The 23,579-nt window shown below is 28.8% G+C and overlaps 1 long non-coding RNA gene and 1 other non-coding gene across 3 annotated transcripts; both read right to left on the reverse strand.

Annotated features, from left to right (window-relative positions):
• Positions 1–8,116: 8,116 nt before the first annotated feature.
• Positions 8,117–8,219, reverse strand: LOC111886860 (U6 spliceosomal RNA). The gene has a single exon (XR_002848584.1). It is a non-coding gene; the product is annotated as a U6 spliceosomal RNA (small nuclear RNA).
• A 6,563-nt stretch (positions 8,220–14,782) lies between these two features.
• Positions 14,783–17,160, reverse strand: LOC111886848 (uncharacterized). Of its 2 annotated transcripts, none has more exons than XR_006191275.2 (4): positions 16,583–17,160; positions 16,311–16,381; positions 15,592–15,742; positions 14,783–15,362 (listed from the first exon to the last, which is right to left on the reverse strand). It is a non-coding gene; the product is annotated as an uncharacterized LOC111886848 (long non-coding RNA). The 2 variants fall into 2 exon arrangements; XR_006191274.2 differs by having other exon boundaries at positions 16,311–16,437.
• Between the last annotated feature and the right edge of the window lie 6,419 nt (positions 17,161–23,579).

Consider the following 23,579-nt stretch of genomic DNA (forward strand, 5'->3'; position numbering starts at 1 on the left):
TTTTTCACTCATCTTTGTTTCCTAGGCCTATATTGTATCTTTAAATGTGTTTGTTTGCTGTGTTAAGAAGTTATTTGACATTTAGACCACCCAAAGATTGGATCCAATATTTTTTTCCTAGATTCTACTTTCACTCTGACTTTTTTTTTTTATATTTCAAATTTTAAATCCATAGAATGAACTCCCCTTCCTCCTTAATTTGCACTTTAATTTAGTTATAATATTGATATTGTTTCATGTGCATGATAGGATCAGGAATATTGAGTTTAGAAAGAACCCTTTGTACCCTCAACTCACATAAGTTTCTCACGTTTCTCATAAACAAGCCCTAAATGTCATCCATTTTATTATTTATTTTCATATTTTGTTTAAATTATTGTAGATAAAGAGTCATATTTTCATATTTTTTTCTTACAATTCTAAATTACAGTGGAGTTCCTATTTTCATTTTTGTTCTTACAATTCTAAATTATTGTATCCTTTTAATTCATCTGGTTCTTTGAGTTCTAATTATGTAATAGCCTTTGAGAATACTAACTATTGCAATTTGTGTGCTCCATATATATGCACAGAAACATAAAATACAAAAGCAAATCAAATCCAATCCTAGTATATATATAACAAGCCATAAGGGACGTATGAGCAACATTTCTCCTAATTACAGCACCGTAAGAGGTATGTTTATCAGCTAATGTTGTTGACTTAAAGTTTTAATGATACAGAAGAAAATTTTCAGAAACGGAAAACTTTGTGTGTTTAAACTAAAAGGAAAATATGATATTAAACCCTGGGGTTCAGTTATTGATGAGAACTCATGGAGTCAAAAGACATTCTTGCCCTTCTGTATTATTATCTTCAGGATAAAGGATACATGACTTCAGTTTGATTTTGTTTTAAGTTTAATATTGACCAACATAATCTAATTTATGAGATTATTGAGTTAGATATACACTCCCTTTTTGTATGTTTTTCTTATATCAAGCTGCACCAAAAGTGTAATTAAAAAACAAGTGGGGTAGGGGTGTTATTTAACTTCTATTTATGCGCTTTCACTGTTTATAGTGTTATTTTCTTATAAGTTAATAGTTTTTTAGGTGGATATAAGTGGCAATATGTTGGTGTGGTTGAGGGTCGACATAGGAGAAGTTTGCTGTTGATGACTCGGATTGGTATGAATATTCAACAATTGGCTATTTATTTATAGGTATACATGTCCTTTTTTAAATATCATGCTTCTAATTTTCATGTATCTTTCATTGTTTAACTTTACATCACCCTTTTTGTTATGTTTAGTAATTTGTAAAGATATTACATATTTACTTCTAATACATCTATCTAATGTTTAGACAACTATATTGGTTTGAAATGGCTATTGTTGGGAATTATATCCAAGTTGACAACGTCTTTCTTAATGGTCAGGTAAATAAGTTAAGTGTTTGTGATTTAACATTTAATTGGCATGGCATAAACATGTTTTTTTCTTTTTAGCTATATTGGATTAATCTATTAATGACTTTGGTAGATTCCACTGTTCCACATATATACAAAGATGAAATGTGTATGTGTTTATTAGAATAATTGTTTCGGTATTTTTGTTGATTTTTAGTGGTAAAAACAAATTTTAAAAAACATTAAGAGATTTTGACCATTTTGATCTTTTTGAAACAGGAAATTGTTGAAAATGGGTCAACATTTGTGATTTCCTAAAACGGTCAACATGAAACGGTAAAATGATCATTGTAAACGGATCATTTTTAACTGAAAACTACTTTCGACTTTTTGACCATTTTTGGTTATTTTTAACAAACCCGCTTTAGAAACTAGACAAACAAAATGGTCATTTTAAACAAATGATTATAAACAGGAAAATGGTCATTTTAAACAGCAAAATGATAATTTAAAACAGTAACCAGGAAATAGTTTGTTAAATATGTTGATCCATTTTAAACAGGGACCATTTTAAATAAGTTTGTTAACCAGGAAATGGTCAGCATTTTCTTGTTTATAAAATTTGGATTAAAGAAAAAGCAATGTGCTTTTGATTAGAAAGAGTAATGTACTTTCATGTGTGGCTCTGATAGAAGCCGATTATTACACATAATTGGTCAGTTTGCCCTTTTAAGCTAATTTGATGATTTTGACCAATTTTGGTTGTTGTTTTTGCATCTAATAGCATCCTACTTTTGTTATTATTATTTTTTTTTAATTTTTGGTACAGGGAAAAATGTTACTAATGATGTCCATGGTTAAATAAATTTATAGATATGGTCCCTTGGTGCTTTTTTGGAAGATTGTGTTAGGTTCTTTGCTATCATTTTTTGGTGCTTTTTAGTTATTAACCATTTTGTCATTGATTCTTGCTTGGTTTCTTCCTTGTGATTTGTTTATTGATCGGCATTGGTTTTGATTGTGCACATTGCTTTCATTTCTTTTATATGCATCGTACTTTAAATATCTTTCCCATTACAACATTGTACTTTTGAAATATTATGGTTTAATAAGAAAAAATTAAAATAAAATTAAAAAAACAAAAATGAAAAAAAAAACATGCTATGTTCTAGAAAACCATGAAAGCACGTAGCTATTTCTTGCATTTAGCCTAATCAGTTGCTAAATGCAAGAATTATCAATGTACTTTGATTGGTTTGTCGAATATAGCATCATACTTCCATTTTTATTATTAACCTTTTTAATTGTAATTTTTTTCCCTTTTAATCATTTCGTTGGTGAAAAACAAAAAATATAATTAGGAAATTTGCTCTTTATAAAAAACAAAAAATATAATTAGGATGCATATGTTCCATGAATATTTTATGAAATTAAAGTATGATGTTATATGAGACAAACAAATGCAAGTACATTGATATATCTTGCATTTACCATTTGATTGGGCTAAATGTAATAAATACAAATGTACTTTCATTTGTTTTCTATTTATAGCATTAGCATCTAACTTTCATTTTTAATTCTAACTTTTTTTTTCCTTTCTTTTCTTATTTAAGCATTATACTTTAAATGTAGCATGGTTTAATAGGAAAAAAAACATAAATTTTAAAAAAATTAAGCATTTAAATGAAAACATGATTCTAGGTTAGACAAAAAAAATTGTAATTACATTGTTATATCTTGCATTTACGCTAAAGAGAAAACAATTTTCAATTTGATTATGTTTCGTGATGAGAATCAATAAAGCTAAGCGACAAACAACTCCAAATCTAGGTATTTATCTTCTAGAATTTGTTTTCTCGCATGACCATCTTTATGTGATATTAACACATCTTATGAATATAAAACTTAACGAACATTGTGTAGGTATATGAAGTTGTTTCAAAGTGTACCTTAAGCTATTACAAAGTTAATTGCTTATGGAAGGAACTTTTGAATTTTCTTCCATCATATTTTAATAAATTTCGTTTTCTTCATAAATTTCTACTTTGTATTCAAATATTCACATTATAGATATAACTGTTAGTTAATTTAATTGATCTATTTGTTTGTTACATATATGTGTAAGAATATGAGTTTGTGAAATTAGATGTCGCTAAATATTATTTTATGCTTACATGGCTTTAGGATATAATGTTTGGTTATAATAAAACTGAGATATGAGGGTTTATTAAACAAATGATATAAAGGGAACACAGATTCATGAACATAAGAATTTTTGTTACAAAAATATTTTGTTTGTGGTGATATAACTTTATTTACAAATGTAGTTCAATATTTTAAAATAAAAAATAAAAAAAAATAAAAAAAAAAAAAAAAGCTACTATGATTCAAATTTACAATATGTAACTCACACATTCATCTAATCGTATTAACATTAATTATTAATAATTAAATAATACATATATAATATATTATATGTCGAATATATATATATATATATATATATATATATATATATATATATATATATATATATATATATAAACCATTTATTACCATACAACTAATAACCATATCACTAATTCAAAACCTCAGAACCCAAAATCCAATACCCAAACTAAACCATAACAAAGAAATAAATAAAAAATAAAAATAAAAAACAATACATCAGAAGATGATACAAATATATACATACCTAATAGATACGTTGTAATAGTAAATAATATTTTTCGATAAGTTGTTTGGAATAAGAAATATTCCTGAAAGGAATCTAATCGCCGAAAAGAAACTATTTGTTGAACTCCAAAATTAATCACCAAATCTACCATCTATACTAATAAATAAAACTTATTTTCTGCCATATGTCATGTCCTCATTGATTTGGACACATGACATTTTAATAGATTTTTAGAATTTATTTATTTCCACATGTAATTTTCTGATTTGTTCACATATCATAACTTATTTTAGTTATAATATTTAGAGAAATAAATGTTTCTTTGAAAAAGAATTGATATATTTATAATGTAATAAATGTCATAATTAATGAGAACTCTAAAATTGATATTGATATTAAATTTAATGTTTAAATATTGATATTAAATTTTTATTTTTAATAAACCCATGTATTACACGGGTCTTACACCTAGTAATATATAAAAATGATTTTGCCACATGTCCTTATCTCATTCAATTTGCCACATGTCATTTTGTCATAATTTAGAGATATATTTATTTTCCACTTGTCATTTATTTCATTTTCCATTTCTAATATATTATTAATTAGTTTCCATAAATTAAACCTACCATAATGATACTAATTTCAAATTTTAAATTTTAAATTTCAATTTCAATTTCAAATAAATTTACAGTTTAAACCTTTGTGTTTAACATTTTGTTATAATTAACCTGTTTAGTATACGGGTCTCATAACTAACCAATAATTTTAATTTATTTATTTTTTGCATGTTTTTTTCTCATAATTTTTATTTATTTCAAATTTCGAATTCAAATAAACTTCTCATTTAATCATTTCTATTTAACATTTTGTTTTAATCAACCCGTATAATATACGGGTTTCACAACTAGTATTTGATATCGGATGCTTTGCCTAAATTTATCTTTTCATCGTTTAACATTTGAATTGGGTTTTAATCAACATTGCACATTTATTATCATTTATTATTTTTTTGTTTATTTATTTATTTATTGATTAATAATTATCATAAGTTAATACATGTTAGTTATCATCGTACAACAATTTTTAAGAAAAAATATCTACATATTTCTATTTTTAATCTAAAACATCAAATAATGTATAGATGCGAAAAATCTTAGTCGGTTAAAACTCTGTTATAGAAGGTAATTCGTTTAAAAAATTAAAAAAAAAATTCTAGTAAAATAAACTCGAAAACGCGATGAAGTTTTATTCAATAGATTTATTTTTACATTTTTTTTTGTAACAATATGGAAGGAGGTCAAAAATGATTTCGATAGAACTTTACTATATATATATATATATATATATATATATATATATATATATATATATATATATATATATATATATATATATATATATATATCTTGTAAAACAAGTTATTTGTTAGAATTTATTAAAATCATCACAACTACTTAAAAAAATATAAATAAATAAACTAGTATACAATCTCAAACGTTTCTATAAATATATGCATTTTCTCATTTGTGGTTCTTAGAACCTCCACAAATATTGCTTTGGTATCATAAAAAGCACACAACACAATGGTCAAGTTCTTTGGGTTACATAGAGTGAGTGATCTTTAGTTTGAGTTTTCTCATATTGCTTGTTTGTCATCAATGTAAATTTTTATTTGTATTTACTTTTAATATAGTTCATCTTTTTAAAACAAATGACTAACCGAGATCGTCATGTATTAATATAAAATATAGGCAACGAGACTGGACTCAATGGCATAAAAGCTATTAGAGTTGTTAAACCAACAAAATGTTGGCAATATTGTGACACGCTTCTTCTCCTTGGTGTTGTTGTGGATATGAAGATGATGTTACAACATGCACCCCTGCAAAGGATACATGTATGCCAAAATGTATTGAAGAGAAAAAATGTTGTAGCGGTAAAAAGTAATTTTTACTATCGGATAAATCTACAATTGAATAAATAAATGGTGATATTCAATAAAACCCCATTAAAACTTATGGGTATCCTTAGTTATTATTTTAATTACTATCAAGTATCAACTACTATCAACATTTGTTTTGAACTATTTTTTTATTATTATTATTATTATTATTATTATTATTATTATTATTATTATTATTATAATAGTTGTTGTTTTTTATTCTTATTATTTAGGCAATATTATATACAACTATTAACAATAATTCAATAATAAATTTTTTGATGTTTAATATTAATTATTGTTGGAGTAAATACCATATTTCCGAACTCCACCAATGACTCACAACTCATTATTTATATTATATAAAAGCTTTTTGAGGATATTTAAATAACGATGAACTAGTTTAAACAATATGACAATTATTTTGAACATCAAGTTTAATTTGTATAAAATTATAAATTATCTACCGAACGTCTCAAGGAAAGTATGTGAATTTCCAATCTCTTGATTGTAGAGATGAGCATATGGACCGGGAAACCGGCCAGAACCGTAACCCGATGGAATCGATCAGGCCGGGACCGGGACAATATTCTTGTGGATTTTTGGAATCGGGAACCGGAACCCGTAAAATCGGCAAAAACCGGTAGAACCGGCAAAAACTGAAACCATATTTTGTTATTTCCCGATGACCGGTTCCAACATTGAAGACACGACAAGAACCGGTAGGAACCGGCGGTCCGGTTCGATTCCTATTTTCCACCAAATTCGGTTCCCGGTCCGGTTCCGATTCGGATTGGTTCCTTTGCACATCCCTACTTGCTTGGTTGTTAAAAGTTGAAGAAAAAAAAGTAAGTATAAAAGGGGAAGCAAGTGTGTAATTTTTGTATATTCCTTTCCAATATCCCATATTAGCTTGTGTACAAAGAAGCATGAAGAATAATCTTTTATAAAATAAAACAATAGCTAGATATCTTTTTCTTAATTAATTGGGGTTTGTAGTTTTTATGATAAGACTCTATCTATCTATCTATCTATCTATCTATCTATCTATCTATCTATATATATATATATATATATATATATATATATATATATATATATATATATTATATTTTGTGTGGTTGTTAACAAACTTAATGATCGTGCTAAAAACAACTTAAAATATTGGGCTTACAGCTAAGGTATCCTAAAGTTAAAGGGATAATGACTTGGGAGGGTAATAAGGTTTCCAGTTTGTCCGTATTAGGTCACTAAGGTTTTTTTTGTGCGTATTAGACCAATATGGTTGTTATTACCGTTTAGAAATAGTCCTTTTACCAGTTTTAACGGGTAAAAAGGACTATTTCTAAACGGTAATAACAACCATATTGGTCTAATACGCACAAAAAAACCTTAGTGACCTAATACGGACAAACTGGAAACCTTATTACCCTCCTAAGTCATTAACCCTAATTATTTAGAAAACATGCTTACTAATCAATGTGACTGATTTGTTTGACTGAAAATAGTTGCTTCCATTTAAACTTATCTCACAACCCTTCCAGAACTTCTAAGTCCAGAAACTCATATGATTGATGATCTTCATTACATAAATATGCAACATTTTTATCAATAACTTCTTTTTTGTCATTTAAATGTTTACATGAACACATCCATATGTACAAAAACAAAATCTCACTTTGATACCTCCCATCAATGTCTACATTTGATAACGAATGGAAATGTAAAACCAACAGGGACTTGCAGATGATGTCTATTATCAATTATTTTATAAAAAGCAAAACCACAACATGAACTAAGAAACTGAAGTTGCAAAATTAATCAAAATCAACACATAAACAAACATATACAGACTATATACAACACGTAAACGGAAGTTTATAAAGCATGAAACTTAATGACAGGAAAAGTAAAAAACTTAAAGGAGACTTTATAGAAAGAAAGATCACTTTTACTTGCCACAAATGGTTGAAGACATCAACAAGAAGATCAATCTGACCATAGAATCCACATGTTGTCTGATTATGACTTCAATAGATGAACTACTGAAACGTAAGAATTACAATTGAACTCTATTAGCATTTGAAAAGGGAATTAGTGTTAAAAAAAATTTGGACCATTTCTTGATTTGTGTGTGTCATCCTTGCGCAGGGGCCATGCTAATCTTCTCTGTATCGTTCCAATTTTATCGGATGTCCCCAAAGGGACGACTATAGATGAAGAGCTTCGCCATATGAAGGAGTAGCAGGTTATATGGGACGACGCGAGTTCCAAACGAAGTAGTTTACTGTTGATGGTCATATATTTCTCAATGTCTTTAAAATTAGGGTTAATGACTTAGGAGGGTAATAAGGTTTCCAGTTTGTCCGTATTAGGTCAATAAGGTTTTTTTGTGCGTATTAGACCAATATGGTTGTTATCACCCTTTAGAAATAGTCCTTTTTACCCGTTAAAACCGGTAAAAGGACTATTTCTAAACGGTAATAACAACCATATTGGTCTAATACGCACAAAAAAAACCTTAGTGACCTAATACGGACAAGCTGGAAACCTTATTACCCTCCCAAGTCATTATCCAAAAGTTAAAAGGTACATCTTAATGTTTCGTGATATCGAATGAGAGCTAAAAAATTCCATGATTAAGAGATTCGTAGAAAACCAAACCATTCCACTACTCTCTTACCTATTAAAAGATTCATTGATAATTTTTGGAATAAACATTTTTTTTTCATTAAGTTTGTTAACAACCACACAAAATATATATATATATATATATATATATATATATATATATATATATATATATATATATATATATATATATGTTCGGTGTTGGTTTTTTGTTGTATATGACTTTTTATGTGCATATGTGAATTTATATATATATATATATATATATATATATATATATATATATATATATATATATATTGGTTCATGCGAGACGGACTAATTTTGTGAGACCGTGAGACGCAATCTTAGTCACTCATTTAGTAGATAAAACAAAAATATTTTTAAACTGCAAAATAATTGAAAATTTTCGAAATTTTTTTCCAATATTATTTTCGGAATATATATTTTCCAAAAAAAAAATAAAAAAATAACAAATAAATACAAAAAAAATACATTTTTTTACATATTTTAGTAGAATATTTAGAATATTCTACATATCTGGAAAATCTAGTAGAATATTCTAAACATTCTAAAAGTCATATTAGAAATGTATAGTGTAATATTTTATTAGAATATTTCACGTATTTTTAAAAAAAAAACGGTAATTTTTTTTTAAAGGTTGTTTAGGTAAATAAAGTTCCGAAAATAATAATTAAAAAAAGAATTTCTGAAATTTTCCTATTATTTTGCATTTTAAAATTATTTTTAGATTTGATTTCACGGTCTCACAAAATTAGCATGGTCTCAAATAAACCTGAACCTATATATATATATATATATATATATATATATATATATATATATATATATATATATATATACTAGCCGTTTACCCGCGCCAGGCGCTGGGTGCGAATAATTTTTTTAGAAATTAATTTCTAAAGCTAATTAGTTCTTGTCTGCAAATATTATATAATATTCTTGTTTTTTCTTGAGAAAATCTCGAGGATGTAATTATTATATTTCAATATTATGGTGCATTCTTGTGCCTCACGAAAACACCAAATTCTAAGTCGGCATTTGCATTTAGCTCTGGAAGATTAAAATCATTAAAGTACAATGCTTTAAAAGAAGAAAAATGTTCTCGTGTATGATTAAATGCAAAAATCTCCCTATATGATAAATTCAATTTCATATTGTAAAATGGTTTAATATATTTATGATATGAGATGAATAAGAGGGGGGATTTGGTCATTTAAAAGCGTGGTAAAATGATCAATAGCAAATATAACATTTTTCAAGTAGTTTTTAACATAATCTTTTTATAAAATTAGTAGTGCATCAGAGGTCAAATGAATGAATAAACAGGAAGGGGGGGGGGGGGGGGGGGGGGGGGGGGGGGGGGGGGGTTCTATGTTGTAATAGTTGGATATATACCATAGAAAATTTCAATTGTGATTTTTTTCAAACGTGTAATTAAGGACAAGATAACAAAGGAAGTATCTTCCAAATTGTGTTTTCTATCTTGTCCATAACCATATACACTATTATGAAATGAAAATGTATCAATAATAACATAGATCATCATACCTGATTCTATAAATACTAATTTCTATTCAATATATCATCCTCAAAGATGGGACTAAAAAGGAAAAAAATAACATTTCTATTTCCACTGAGTCATAAAAAAATTACATTACTATAATCGGTAAACGCTTTGCAATATAGGAAAGACTAAAAGTACAATGCTATTTTTGGTATTTAGCCATTAAAGAAACATTGCAAATGACAGTATCTTATTATTATTATTATTATTATTATTATTATTATTATTATTATTTGGCTTTTGAATCATTTTGAATCAAGAACTTGCAAGGAACCTGGTGCATGAAATAGTTAATAGGAAGTTTGTATTTAACCACTAACTAGCCGTTCAAAAAAATGGCGGCATGTCATTATTTCCTTTAATTAGTCTAATTGTAAACAAAATGAAAGTAAGATGCGATAATAAACATTTTTTTTATTTCGCGGTTTAAAAACAATTGACAGAAACGCTCTATTAATGAACATTATTTCCTCTAAGAATATAAAGATTTTTTTTTCAAAATTTGATATATTAAACAATATTTTCTTTAATTAGCCAAAAAAGTTACAAACCATATTGATGTTTATAAAATTGTCATAAATAAAATATGGAATATTATGCGAAACAAAAGAAGAAGATGGAAATATGGTCAAATGGACAAAAATAAAAAAAAAATAAAATATTATAGGAAACAAAAGAAAAGGAGGCAATATGGTATTTTGGTGGTTATTAGTGCTCATAAGAACTTATATAGTCACACAAATGGGCCATTTGTAAAGAAATTATAGGAATGGTCCGTGTACAAGAAAATTATAGAACATGTTCCTATTTAAAATTAATGGACATAAATGGTACCCAAATATAGTTTATTACAACTTTTGCATACATAACATACACACACAACATAAAAAAAAATCACAGAACAGGTCCTGCTTAAAATATGGATACAAATGAAATTATTTAAAAAAAAAAAAAAGATATTTACATGGACCAGGGGCTAATCTTGCAAGAGTTGGCAACCATGAAGACCAGCCATGTCAAAATTTCAAAACATGGACCAAATGCAGAAAGTGACATCCACAGGGAACCGAAATTGTATTTACTCTTAATAAATTTAAATGTTGTTCACTTCTTTTTGTTATAAAACCATTGTACTTTGAGAGTACATTGTTATAATTGGGTCACAAGCAATAGCAACATACTTTCACATATGCGCAGTCACTCAAAAATGAAATTAAAAAATCTAAATATTTTATTTTTGACAAATGGTTAAATAAGAATATATATATATATATATATATATATATATATATATATATATATATATATAAACAATAGTTCAATAAAAAAGAAAGTACATTGCTATTTATCGCCATCTAACTACTAGACAAAACAATGAAATTACATTGTTAATTCTTGTACTCAGCAAATATGTTAATCTATCGATATTTGGATTTGATATAGAGTATCATGAGCTTTGTTTTACTTAAAAGATCAAAAAAATCATGAATCAAACAGAAGTTGAAAATAAAAAAGGTTAAACATGCCTAAAATGCCCTTCATGAGAGGGTTAATGTCTCACAATTGGCAACATCCATATACAATATTACTATTTAGGGATAATCCATATAGTTAAATCTTTTAAAAACACGATTCATAGCTTTAAAAATGATTCATCTTAGGAAACGATTCAACTACATTAGCATCAATTGATGCATTATCATCAAGAACAACATGTGCTCCCTTTGGCTTCCGTTTACCAGACATAGAAGCATATGTGGATCATATTGTAATATTATTCATCAAAAGATATTTCTACTAACAGATAGCATGATTTATTTATGAAATATTATCTAAATAGGTGGATATGAAGAAATCTACTAACCAATGGCATGATGTCATCTCCATGGTGATAAATTTTATAAGAAACTAATTAGTAAACATTTAAAAATACATTAAATTTTAATAAATATATGTAATTAGCAACCATTTTGCAAAAAAAAAAATGCATGAAAATTATAAGATGGATTTTTTACCCATTAAACAATGCCAAAGAAAGACCACTGAGAAATGCATTTGAGTAAGAAAAAAGCATCACCTTTTTGAGCATCCATCCAATAGTAGGCTTCATAAATTATTGTAGTACTAGCCTTCTAGGTACTGTCAATATAAGGGCTTCACTGTATGCTCTCTTGACATGCCGTTGTTCAAATAAAGGTCAATAAGGAACTTATGATTATCCTTAAATGGGAACTTTCAAATAGTATAATTGATTATCAATCGAGTCAAATAAATACAAATGGTAGGAAAATCACAATAAAAAAAATTTGAAACAGAAACAAAAATCAACTAAAGCAAACAAACATATTAAAAAACATATATTGATTACTTTGATTTCCTGCAAAATTTCATCAAAGGACGTTTATGAACCTATCAAAACCTTAAGATTAACTTTTAACCTTAATAATAAGTACTAGAAGCTCAGTTGATCATAATTAGAGTTTACCTTCTAAAAAATTTAAAGAGAGAGCATGAGTGACGGAGGTCTGTGTTTGTGCGTATAGAGAGAGAGAGAGAGGGAAGGAGGGAGAGAGAGAGAGAGAGAGAGAGAGAGAGAGAGAGAGAGACGGTTACTGATGGTTTAGCAATGGTGATCCTCATCTACATCTTCCGCATGTGGGTATTGATGGAAGCACCTCCATCTATTTCTGGTAGCTTGTGGTGATTGAGGGAGAGAGGGTTTCTAGAGAGAAATTGTAGAGATGGACAAAGTGAATCATCATATAAAGACATAGGGCCGAGATATTTGGAAATTTTAGGATTCAAGTTGAATGTAACATATTCCTTATGAATCATTCTTGTGATATGAATGTGTTGACTAAATATGATTTAGGGAATTCAAATGTAAAAAAAAGACTAGGTCAAGATAAGGTAAGAAGAGATGGGGAAACAATATGGGAGATAGCAAGCATTAGATATTTGTATATTGTGTTTAACATTTTGTATTACTTAAAATTAAGACTTCCTTGTCTTAGAATAGCTAAATGCTTTTTAAGGTACTAGTCGCTTACCCGCGCTAAGCGGCGGGTGTGATCAATTTTTGCAGAAATTAGTCTCCACGGCGATCAATTTTTTTCACAAATAGTTTATTACATATAAACAATTATCAATAAGAGTTATTAAAAGAGTTCTTATACTATGAATTGATATTTCTAGTGAATAGGTTCTGATCGACGATTAGTTTCATTTCGAGAGCGGCACATAGTTTTCTTTATAGAAATTCTTTATTGTTTCGACAATGAAGCTTTATGGTAGGGGCAGTATTAGTTAGGTGAATACTATTATTTTTTTTGGTGAACGGTTCATAAAACAGTTTCAATAAGTAGTTTCTTTTCTCAAATAGTTTTTTCAGTAGCCTTCAAGACTTTTGTATTGAGACATAGTTAATAGAAAATGACAGAACTTTTGAGATTACGATTAAAAATCATTTTTTTTTCATAGCATAATTTTTCGTGTTTAAAAATAACTCTTATGTTAATTAGTGTGGTTCGAGTGCGTGTTAAATAGTGACAGTGAACAATTAATTTCCAGTTACTATTTTAGTATCTGTAAATTAGTCACCTTTTTGTTGGCGTTTAATATGTTTTTTTTTGGGTAAATAATTACTTTGGGAAAAATGGTTTCTTTGAAAGTATGTTACAACTTTTGGTTATAAATTAAAACATGTTGGATTAAAAATAAAATATTTTTTTATTTTGGGTTAAAAATAAAATTATGTTTCTCGGTTAAAAAAATATATATTGTTGTTTGGGTTAAAAATAAAATTATGTTTCTCGGTTAAAAAAATACAATGTTGTTTTGCGATAAAGATAAAAATAAGTTGTTACTTTGAGTAGAAAAAAATGTTGTCATCTAAAATGAAAATGCGTTGAGAAAAACAAATATGTAACTATAAGAATCTAACATAAAAAATTCACCCTTATTACTTTCTAAGAAATAACACCTAAGTAACGATGTGTGATAAGCCAACTCAGTCGATATAGTGTCATGCTCAAGCTCAACTCGATTAAGAAACTCAACTTAAGCTCCATTGAGCCTTAATTTCGAAGCTAAAGTTGATAAAATAATTAATCCATTTGAGCTTGGCTCAACTGGGTTTTATATTATAAAAAAAATCATTAACTTGCAATAAATATATGATTAAATTTAAGGTTCATTTAAGCATAAATGAATTTGAATATGAAATTGATTGAAACATAATCTACAATTGATTAGTCGATTACATTGAAACGTAAACGTTATAAATCTTGAGCCCCTAATATCAAATATGAGACTTCATTTATTTAAGTCTTAGTTGATTCGTTGTCATTTTTTTTGACTTTTGACCACCTGAGATACAAAATTTAAAAAATAACTTGAAAAGATAGATACCACCGTTAATTTCAGATTAAAAGAGAAAACAACTTTATCTTATATACACTCATGCTTAATTATGATAAAATCATATTAATTTATTTCTTATAATGCACCATCACCAATTTTAATCTTAAAGATGAAAAGAACAACACATAAATAAAGTTGAAGATAAAATACTTAATGAATCGTTAGAAGAGCTTTTAGTGCATACATACATCATGTTGGATTAACACACAGATAAGAGAAAGTATATTTATTGCTTTTTGATTGTATGAAACCGATTACTAACCTTGCTGCAATAGAGCCCCACAACAACCCCTTTTTATCGCCTAAATAGTCCCAATATAGCAGGAAAATAACAAATCATCCCAAAATTTAAGAATTTCAATGAAATTAATGATAACTTATTTTGTTTGAGTAGCATCAACAACTATTTATCTTCTAAAAAGTTTATCACAACTTATCGGTCCTGCAAAAAATGGGAAGCAACCACATTCATGCCCCATGCACGAACAAACAGGACAAAGTCTCTTGATAATTTGATGGAAAACTCGCTCTTCTGCAGGTAACCTGAAGCTTTACATTTGTTTCATTTGGATTTCAATTAAAAAGAATATTTACTGAAAAAATCAAATAAAAATATCATTTCTTCCGATAAGTTTCATTGTAAAAAAGAGCATAAATACAATATTGAAGAAACCTTTGCAAGCCATGTGTAAGCACCAGTAGCAAGCAAGCTTGAAACAGAATAACAGAAACACCATTAGGAGAGTTGCAAAGAAACAATAGTACCAAAACAGTAACATCTTAGCGGCAACAATAATATATTAGTCTTGAATCCACAACCACTTGTGTCACTACATAGCACATTCTATTTTTCATATTCTTTCAACAAATGAGTTTTTTCATACTAATTTGATAAAGTTTTCAAAATCATGTGTTGTAATTTGATAAAAAAGTACATACCTTTTTGCAAAGCCCAAGATATAGTAGGAGCATCATATGACCATTTTGAGACCATGCCTACATCACCCGTCAAATTCATTTAGCCTCCATTGAATTTTCAGCTACACAGTTTCTTTAGCGATCTGATCGTTATTGCCATTGTCCACAACATCTGAAAAATCTCAAGACAAATCATCATTCGTTTTCATTAAAAAAATCAAAATGATACGTCATCCACAAGATTAACATAACATGTCAAGTGCTATATGACCTGGTATATCAGCTCCATCCCTGCCATACAATACCTGTTAAAGCATATGGCAGAAACTTCATTAAAAAAACATAAAACATCATGTTTTGTAAATACATGCTACACAAACCTTGTACAAAAAGGACTAAAACACATGGCATGAACTCACAACAAAGATGCTCCTTCAACAACTAACACTTACCTCTGTTTCTCTTCAACTAATAGTAAAATAAAACACAACCGACAGATGGATGGACGTTTGAAAAAAAATAACCCTAAAAATGGGCAGACTTTTAAGAGAGAGCAAGCTAGTAAAAACATTTGAGATATAAAATTTAATTTTTAGATAGATATCAGGGTTAGAGAAAGTGAGAGTGGTCTAATGGCGGTGGAAACAACAGATGGGTTATTGGTAAAAATATTAAAATTTAATTTTTATATAAAGATGATAAAAATAAAGGATTTGACCAAAAGTTATGTAAAAGCTTACCTGGAGTGAACGATCCATGGCCTCCAAAGAGCAAGGATGTCGGTTTGTTCTTCACATATGAAGGATCGAAGCTGAATCATAGAAGCATTTCAGAGGTGATTTGGACACAAATTCAAATAAACCCAAACTAAAAAAAGAAACAAACATTCAAAAGTTAGGTTAACTGAACAATCGATAAAATATAAATATGTGACTTGAGCTTCCTCGTTTCTATTAGACGATGGGTGAGCTGAGACAAAGAAAGAAAGGGTGAATGGTGGTGTCGCGTTTACCTTACGATTACGATGGGTGGATGAAAGCGGTCGGTTTAGCAGCAGCGCAATAGCGATGGTTGGTGGTGAGTATCCACACAAGTCCTAAAAGAGTAAATTGATATCAGGCGATAGCCCTAGCATCTGTTTCTTAAAATCAAAACAGGAAATCGGTGAGAGAAATAGGGAAGAGAACAGCGAAATCAGGGATGCCTATGAGTCTGTAATTTCCATCGATGTTTTCAACGTTTGGAGGTTGGAACTGACTTCAAGAATGAATGGTTGTAAAAGATCTAAGCCCATGTAGCTGGTATTAAAAGGGAGCGTTCGAATTGAAGAGGTGGCGATTGTGAGAGGGAAGAGGGTTCCACATATCCTACATGTTGCTTCCAATTCCTGAAATATTTTAGGGAAAAAGAGGGATCGGTTATGGGAGAGCTATTCTGGGGCCGAGATTGATGCAAAGGATTAAAGAAACTCATCTACTGAATCCAAACGTGTTTGACTGAGTTCAAGTGAGAATTCAAATGAAAAAAAAAAATCCAAGTCAAAGATAAGAAAAACAGAGATAGGAAAACAATACGCGAGATTTAAGGTTCTTATACGGATAACAATTTCAATGCACAAAATGTTTGTACTTTCTTCTTTAAATTTTGTACTACTTAAAATTAAGACTTTCTTGTCCTAAAATAGCTAAATGCTTTTTAAGGAATATATATATTTTGTTAGAAACTGATGACACAGGAGTTTTAATGGGGTCTATTTTCTTGATTAATTAAGAATTTAATTAATTAATTAGAAACGTGTAAGCTTAAGTGGTATAAAGTGTAGAGATCTGAAAGTCAGATTTTTACGACGATTATTAGATCTTTTAAGATAATTACCAAACTTAAGATGATTACTTAGTAACCAAATATGTTTTTTTAGTAAGATTCACCAAAGTGGTCCATAATTCTAATTTATGATGTCTACCTCAACTACTTCACTAATTTCTAACACAATAGATTTTATTATTTTTTTAAATAGTGTTCTTTTTCATTTCGCATTCGAGTTTTTTAAACTCAAGTTAGTGACTATTTAACTCAGGGTTTTGCACAACTTGGGATGGTTTGTCGCGATTTAACAAAACACGTATTTTTTGTACTACCTCCGTCCCAAATTGATAGTCCATTTTTGACTTTTGAAGTCTTTTTTCTTCAATTTTGACCTTAGTTAATTTTGTTTTTGATAGATAATACTTGATGCAAAATATATGAATGAATTGCATTTTAAATGTTTTTTGCATTGCTGTAAGTTTTATCAAGTAATATATAACATAAATAAAACTATTTAAGGTCAACGTTGAAGAAAAAAGATTTCTAAAATCAAAAGTGGACTATCAATTTGGGACGGAGGGAGTATTAGATATTATGTAAATCTCAAGATTCATATATTTTGTAGTCTTGTCTTTAAATTACTGTTAAAATATATGGTAGGAGTGTCTTCAACGTCTTAGACCGGGTTAAAAGCTAAATAGAACCCGGTTTTCAACAGGGTTTCTTATGGGCAAGTCTTATGTGAAAAAGTAATAAAACCCGGTTTAGCAACCGGGGCCTATTAATGTAATATAACCCGGTTCCTTTGAACAAAACCGGGTCATGCTAATGTAGCCCAGTTCTCTAACATATAGCCAGGTCCTTTTACTGCTTTTAATTTTTTTTGACATTTTTTATTAAATCGATAATGCCAATACATTATGGTTACAATTCACTGCTAGAAAAAAGGGGACAATCATTCACATTCGTCAAGTATGGGTATAACTAAAAATAAAAGCTTGAAATACAACCAAATAGACACATACAACATCAGTATAAGGCTTAATTCAATGCATAGCATGATCCTATATAATCAATGTAAAGTTAGAGAATTTTGAGCACATAATCACGTATATATTTGTATGTATGAAAACATACGATAAATGTTTACAAAGAGAAAGAATAACATTTTTCTTACTCTTTCTAAATCCCTAAATTCTACAATGATAATTTCTTATGATTTTATTTTAGCCAACTTTTCTAGCCATTCTTCGTACACTAGAATAGTTCCGGTAACACTTTTGTATCTACAATACTTATTTCAAGCAAATCAATACAAAAAGGCTATGTCATGGTGCTTAAAACAACACAAAACAAACATGTATGCATAGCAGATCCCTGCGCACTATAACTGATTCAGTGGCTTGCAAGTCTTCCACAACATGTGCCATTTCAAGGGTCAAAAATTGCAAGTTTTCCAGCACAGATTGCATAAACTGTCTACCTGGATTCATAAATTACCATATTATAAACAATACAATTGTGATAAAAAAAATTTAAATTTAGTGATTTTTTACAAAAATATACCCATGAATGATGGTTTTGTCATGGCACCATTGAGGACAGTAACAAAACTTTACCTCCCTTTCCCTGCTAACATTTGTATCCCTTAATATAAGTAGTTGGCCCTACATTCATTCAACGATTCACCGCTAGGACTGATTCTTTTCATCTGAAAAGGAAGAGAAACAAAATGAAATGAATCGCAGATGCATAAACATCATTTGAATGACACAACTTGTTGTCTTCTAGATTAAGAAATTGAGAAAACATGCCTTTAAAAACACAACATAAACATAATGTATTATTAGGTAAGTTTTTCAAAGTAGAATTCTATAATAAACAAATCAAAAGAAGTATGTTGCTTACTTTCGTTTAGAGCCTACAGGAATGATTACGTTGCATAAAGATGAAAGTGTTAAAAAAGACACAACATCATGAAGATTATTGGGAAATGGTCTGTTTTTGGGTTTTAAGGTTTATAAAAGAATCGAGGGCTCTGACAGAATAGAGTAAAACGGGAACATTAGTGTGATCATTTGAAATATTCTCCAAAATCGATGCTCCAACACCATAAAATACTCCCGAATCATCAATGATATATTGAATTCCTTGTTTTAAAGCTAAAATATTTATTATTTCTAAGTGAGAAATGACATTTTATGAGTAAATAGTTATGGAAATAAACGTACTTGAACGTGATCGCATTCTTCTATGAAGAAATGAAATCTTTCATTAATTTCATTTCTTTGTAGACCTTCAGATCCAATATTTAATCTCCCTGTACATTGATAAGTCATCAATTATATAACACGATCAACATATAGTACGACACATGAATTGAAGTATGACTATTTTTCATATGAAATTAGCTTAACTTCTGCCTTGAAAAGTCACAACCTCTTTCATACTCTTCACATATCAAACACATGCAAACATAGTTGGAACACCCAAACACAAATTAAGAAAGTGAAAATGAGAAATAACAGAAACTATATTTAACTATCAAATTACTTGTTCCATCACTAACAATAACAAAAATATAACAAGAAAAAAAATTGAGTATTGAAAATTAATAAGTTGCTACCTGTCGACTCCTTTTTTTAAATTCTTTTTTTGTCAACATCATCTGTGACGCCATGATATAAACCTGTTAGAGTAGGTTAATCTCCCAAGAACTAAGAAGAAGACAGAGAATCGTTTGGAGCAATTTTCTTAATATTCATTCATGCCTCAAAAGTAAATTACATCTAATATAAATATACTACCTACACTAACTAAGAAATGGAAACGTGCATGCATAATGGAATCATGGCCTCCTAAATATAAGCAATTACTATTTGACTAATTGACTAATTAAAAGAAAACATGGCTAAATAAAACGTGGCTAACAGGTTCGTATCACGCCATCAGGATCCGTGTGAGTTAAAAATCAAAGAAAAATGAAATCAGAGGCACCACTACCTTTAGATGAACACGATGATGTTAGAGGCACCATCGTTTGTTGATCTTGGTAATGTTGGTTATGAACTCTAAACCCATTTAACATCAGAACATCAACAATCAGTAGGTTAAGAGAATGTCTGATTTGGGGCATAGAGAGCCTGGTATTTTTTGTGCACCTGAAACAACAGAATGTTAGGGATGGGGCGGTGGAATCGACGATGTTGGGGTGGGGTTAGCGGGTTGAAATTAAGGTAAGTTGTTTTCAGTACGAGAATTTGGGAGGGGGACGAAAATACTGAGATGGAACTAAAACTCAGTGAAAATATGGAAAGCGGGATGTGGAAAGAAGCATCGATCTCAGAATTTTCCAATTTTCCACCAAGAGCGAAACTTAGGAGGGGGTGGGGGTGGGGGTGGGGAAGGGGATTAGAATTTTTCAAAGGGAAATTGTTGAAATGAGCTATACAACACGGTTTTAGTCTAAAAACTAGATAACAAAGTGTGTGGTTAAAAAGACTCATTTGTAACAAAGTGAACTGGGTTATTTAGTGCAAGATATACCACAGTTTCTTATTTCAATCTGAGTCATTTAACATTTCGGTCATAAAACCGGGTTCCTTTATAATATAACCCGTTTTTTCAAAAACCGGGTCTTATATAGCATGTCATATATGCATTCTTGTAGTAGTGTATATCTAATCTTAAATTAATGGTATACATATTTAAAAAAGCATGCAACATCTAGAATCTAGAGAAATTTTCTTTAATGGATTAGATATAATAGTTGGGTATAAAATGTCCTGAATCAATATAATGGAACAAAGTTGAGGCAATTGAACTTAAAATTAATATACAAAAATAAACCGACATTACAAGTAAAATAAATAATACCCATATATTTTAAATTTTAGGTTGGTAGTTTCCTTGAAATGATGAAATTTGTTGTTATGTATCACAAATGTGTGACGACTAACTCAATTCCTAGTGAGTAGTCATAACCTTACAATCTCACATAAATACCATGCTCTTTGTATCATAAGTTTGGCCCCGAGATCTTGAAGACCATGTGCGATTTAACAAAAAATAGACCCAAATATTTGAAAGATCTCAAAATTTAAGCAAAAAAAAAGTATAAATTTTTAATTTTCTACTGCAAATACATAAAACAAAAATTTCATTCAAAATAATACACAAAAAAGAACTTGAGTTTTACTTGAAAATAGTCATCCTTCTAATATTTGTAGATTTCTTCTTGTCTTGGTTTTATATGTTGAAACTCAAGCAATAAACGGTATGAAAATTACAAAATAAAAAAAAATCAATTTCAAATAAAAAAAGTTAGAAATTAAATCAGAAACTATTAAACTAATAAAAAAATGAATAGTTATGCTTCTATTAAAAAAATTTAGAAATCACAAAAGTACATTCTGATTCAAATCAGCAAAAAAAAAGAGTAACAAAATTGTTAAACTTTAAAAAAAAATAGAAATCAAATCAGAAATTCATGAAATTGGATTATAGTCATAGGTCACATAGTCATAAATAATGAAAGAAAAAAAAAGTGGTTTACATCTTAGAACTTGATTAAAAACAAAACCAATGTTGATGTGATTGTTCAAAATGTATCATAAATGAAAAAAATGAACTTGATTTCTTGTACATTCAGAACTCAAAAATCAATTTCCTCAATGTCTTTCAGTTCTTGTTCCTCTGAATCTGATTTTCAAAATTCAATTTTTGTTCCTTCAGAATTAGAAATAAAAAAAATTTATGCAGATTTCTCCTTGTGATTCCGAACTAGGAAAAAAAAACGGCAATACCTTAATCAGTTAATCCCTACTACTTGTCCTTCAGATTTTGAAACTACTAGTCTACAACATGAAATATAAAGATTCTGATTTCCGAGAAGAGAGAAGTAAAGAACACGGTTTCTAATTTTTTGAAGAAAAAAACAATTTCTTTTTATCTTTTTTTGTGTATCAATATGGAAAAAGGTCAAAATGAAGAATGGAAGTATTTTTAATTATTTTGCTTCATGAAAATAAATCCTAAAACAATTATTGAAAAAGTGATCCTAAGTGTATTTAAAAAATGACTTCGATAGAATTTAATAAAATTATCATAACTACTTTAAAAAAAAAGTGAAAAAAAAAAACCTAATATACAATCACTAGCATCCCTATAAATATACGCTTTTTCTCATTTGTGGTTCTTAGAACCTCCGCAAATGCTTAGGAGGCACATTTATCGTAAAAAGCACACAACACAATGGTCAAGTTCTTTGGGTTTCATATAATCATCTTTAGTATGAGTTTTGTCGTATTGGTTGTTTGTCATCAATGAAAGTTCTTATTTGCATTTACTTTTAACATGATTAATCTTTTTTAAACAAATGACTAACCGAGACGTTTCACTAATTACCATATTTGTATTTACTTTTAGTATGACTTATGATTCATCGTTCATGTGGCCCAACTCTTTATGTATCCTTACATAAACTTAGTCCAACATGGATTAATTGCCCAATCCATATGTTTCACTAATTACCATAGTCCCCATAGATTTAATTAGTCTCTTTTGATCACTAAATTAATTTTAAATTAATTCTTGATCAATCCAAATTAAATCATATGATTTCATATTAATATATTAGAACTTATAATATATTAATAAATCATAAATAACCTCTTCTCAAAAATCCATCCTATCAAATTGTCCTGATGATATGCAACCCAAATGGACCATGCTACTCTCAGGTCAAGTACATACCAATTATAGTTATGGGCTTAGACACCTAATCCAACACAAACATCTCGATCCAAATGAATCAAAACTTTAGAACTCAAGATGTAGTCAGAACATCGAGTAGTAGTTAACTTTCTCTGCAACATTTTATTAGTAAATCACACGATTTGTCCTAATACTTGGTGGTTTCTTTTAACTTGTTCCAAGTGTAAAATTTCACCCTTGGTAGTACTGTAAAAGGTTTGCTACATCTAATACTCATAGTAGAGTTAATCTTGGGCAAACCCACGACAATTCTACATGTTTGGCACAACACTAACATTATCGTCTATATTTACAACGATATTTTCATGCGACTTATCTCTCTGTGAACCAATTATAATGGGACAAGGAAATGCCTCACAAGATGTCGATAAGTGATGGGCCAACACTAGAAAAATCGCTTGATGCAACTACGATCGAGATAATGATTG

This window comes from Lactuca sativa, chromosome 4 (assembly GCF_002870075.4).
Source record: "Lactuca sativa cultivar Salinas chromosome 4, Lsat_Salinas_v11, whole genome shotgun sequence".
Lineage (NCBI taxonomy): Eukaryota > Viridiplantae > Streptophyta > Magnoliopsida > Asterales > Asteraceae > Lactuca > Lactuca sativa.